Genomic DNA, 2,784 nt, shown 5'->3' with positions numbered 1-2,784 from the left:
TACATCTCCTCCATAGAGTCATTATGTTGAAAACTAATGGCCTCTGTCCTGGGCTGCATCTGATTGGAATAGATGGTTGACCTATGGCTTTCTTCACCAGAGGACATACCCTGGAATTATTAAAATCGCCAAGCCCAAATATATAAATTTATTTTTTCTAAGAAAAAATTTCCTGATTTCCACACACGTGTATATATATATATATACTTATTAGAAATAAATTGAAAAATATAGAAATCTTCAAAGAAAAAAAGCACTACTTAGATCTATTCAGTGGTAAAAATTTTGACATCTTTTCCTCCTAGTCTTTCTGGCATACCATGGATTTTATGGAAATTGGTATCATATGTCTGGCCACTTTGTCATTGCGTTGTTCACCTAACACTGTGCTGGCATTTCTATAGGCTACCAAATGTCCTTTGACAACACGTCTTTGGTTAACACAGAATGCTGTGCGACGTGGAAGTTGTTTGCTTTCGAGCATTTTATCCCTTGCTGACGACTCAGGCCATTTCCAGCATTTGCCTTTGGAGCGGATGTCCTTTCAGAACTGGCGGACCTCATTCCTCATAGATTAGTCAGGATAAGCTGAGCAAGGCTGTGTAACAAATAATACCAAGGTGTCGGTGCCTTTACACAGCCAAGTTTCTTTCCTCACGGGAAGCTGTCGCCCCCTCCCCCCACCCCACCCGGTGGAATGTGACCTCAGCGAACCGGTCTATGAGGATGCTGTGGCCACTTGCTCTTAAGACAGGACTTTAGCTCTGTATCAGTCTGACGTAGTATCTGAGTGGGGAGGGGGGAAGCTAATTTTGGCTCCTGTCGGTGGTTGCTTGCCCTTTGCTTCAGGCTGTGATGGCTCCTTCCTATGGCAGGAGCCTGTGGCGGAGGGAGACTCTTCACTTCGTGGTAGTTTTAGAGAGAGAAGGGCAGAGACCAGGGTCCCAATATCTAACATTTCTAACAACTTTAACTTCTTTCTACGAGGCTGTAACTCCTGACATTTCTTCCATCAACCAACGGCAGCAACTGAGGACCCAGGCGTTGACGTGGCCTGGACTCCAGATCCAAGCTATCCCACCGTGGTAGGTGATGTGCATAGAGCCTGAGTGTGCTTTTGTAGGTGGCCAGCAGTTAGAGCCTTCCCTTCACGGTTGGGTCTGTGGCCCTATCCCATGGTGCCAGGGGTCAGGAAGCAGATGTTCTGTGTGTTCCAGAAGGACCAGGATGGACTGATGACAGTTGTGCCTACCTGAATTTTAAAGAAAAAAAAATGTCTTATAACATACTCCAAACACAGTAATTAGAGAAAAAAAAAACCCATTATTAACGTTGTGCAAACAGTATTGGCAAATAGTGAGTCAGGAGCATCCATTATACAGGCTGGATGATTCAGACAGAATTTGTTGTTTACAAATACACGAAGCTGTTCCCTGAACGATGAAAACAACTGCATGAGATTAACCTGCTGTTGCCAGGGAACTGGGGAAGTGAAGCGGGATCCGCCCTCGTTGTCAGATGCGAAGTGCCTCCCTTGGAGAGTGTTAGGATTTTAGCTGGTTGTGAAAGGGTGTCAACACAAAAAATTGATAGTGGGCGGCCAGGAGTTTTGCTTCTGGGCAAAGAGTCCACAGAGCACTTAGTGCAGTGGTTCCTCCACTGAACAAAGCGGTGGCCCTGCAGTAAATTCTGGTGTTCCAGGCATGGTGGAAATGGTGGCATCGGTCTCAGTCATTGGCACCTGCCTGAGAGTGTGGACCTGTGTGTGGTTGGTAAAGAGGGCAGAGGACCATTCCCCTTGCCTCTCCCTGAGCCCAGGACAGCATGCAGTGGCCAGTTAGCCCAGGCTCTGAGCATCCCTCCTGGCTGCCTGTCCCACAAGTAGGGTGTGCATTTGAGAGGCTTTCCTCAGTACAGTGGATCCCTCCTAAGGAACCAAGTGCTTCCTCCCCAGGGTAGCCTTCCACAGGAAGCTGGAGGTGTGACAAGTTCAGTCTCCTCTGGTGTTTCCCCATAGGGATGGCAACCATGTTCTTCTGCTTCTACAACACTGAAGAGTTACTTTAGTTTCGATTGTGTGTGGGAGCATGCATATGTGTCCGGATACCCAGAAAGGCCGAAAGGGGATAAGATCCCCCCCCGGGGCTGGAGCTCCAGTGTGTACTAGGAACAGAATGTCCCAATTCTTTAACTGCTAAGCCATCTTCCCAGTTCAAAACATTTTTCTTTAAAAACCCACCTCAGGTAACTTTGTTCTTCAGTTCTTTCAGGAGACATAGCAGAAAGACCAGAAGAATCTTCAAATTGACCCACACTCATCCAAAATCCATGGCTGGCTTCTCCACGGAAGATGTGTCCCGCACACACGGGCTGTTGAAGACTGAGTCTCTGTAGGACGCACGCTGCCAGCTTGCCATCTCTGTCTTCCCAGTTCTCATGCCCTTCCTGGCTCCCCCGAGGCTCGAGTTCCTGTGTGTACAATGTGTCCTCAACACTCCCAATGCTGGGACCCTTTATGCAGTTCTTCATGTGGTGGTGACCCCCAACAAAATATTATTTTTGTTGCTACTTCAGAAGTGTAATTTTGTTATTGTTATGAATTGTAATGTAAATACTTTTGGAGACAGAGGTTTGCTGAAGGGGTTGAGACCCACAGGCTGAGAACCCCTGGCTTAGAAAGAACCATTACAAGGTCTTCAGAGGGCGGCAAACGAAGGGTCACACCAGCTGTGGGGATGTAGTCAAAGTTAAAAAGAACTAGGAAAAACATGAATTAAAAAAAAA

General features: G+C 46.8%; 1 long non-coding RNA gene across 1 annotated transcript in view; it reads right to left on the bottom strand.

The window, feature by feature from the left end:
• Positions 1-267: 267 nt before the first annotated feature.
• The window catches only part of LOC116068746, a 17,219-nt gene continuing 14,702 nt past the window's right edge, over positions 268-2,784 (bottom strand). The window contains exon 3 of the long non-coding RNA XR_004109675.1: positions 268-1,252. This is a non-coding gene — a long non-coding RNA (uncharacterized LOC116068746). The remainder of the gene's footprint in view (positions 1,253-2,784) is intronic.

The sequence above is a fragment of the Mastomys coucha genome, unplaced genomic scaffold, assembly GCF_008632895.1.
Source record: "Mastomys coucha isolate ucsf_1 unplaced genomic scaffold, UCSF_Mcou_1 pScaffold1, whole genome shotgun sequence".
Classification (NCBI taxonomy): Eukaryota; Metazoa; Chordata; class Mammalia; order Rodentia; family Muridae; genus Mastomys; species Mastomys coucha.
The sequence above is the reverse complement of the archived record's forward strand: the minus strand, read 5'-3'. Positions and strand labels throughout refer to the sequence as shown.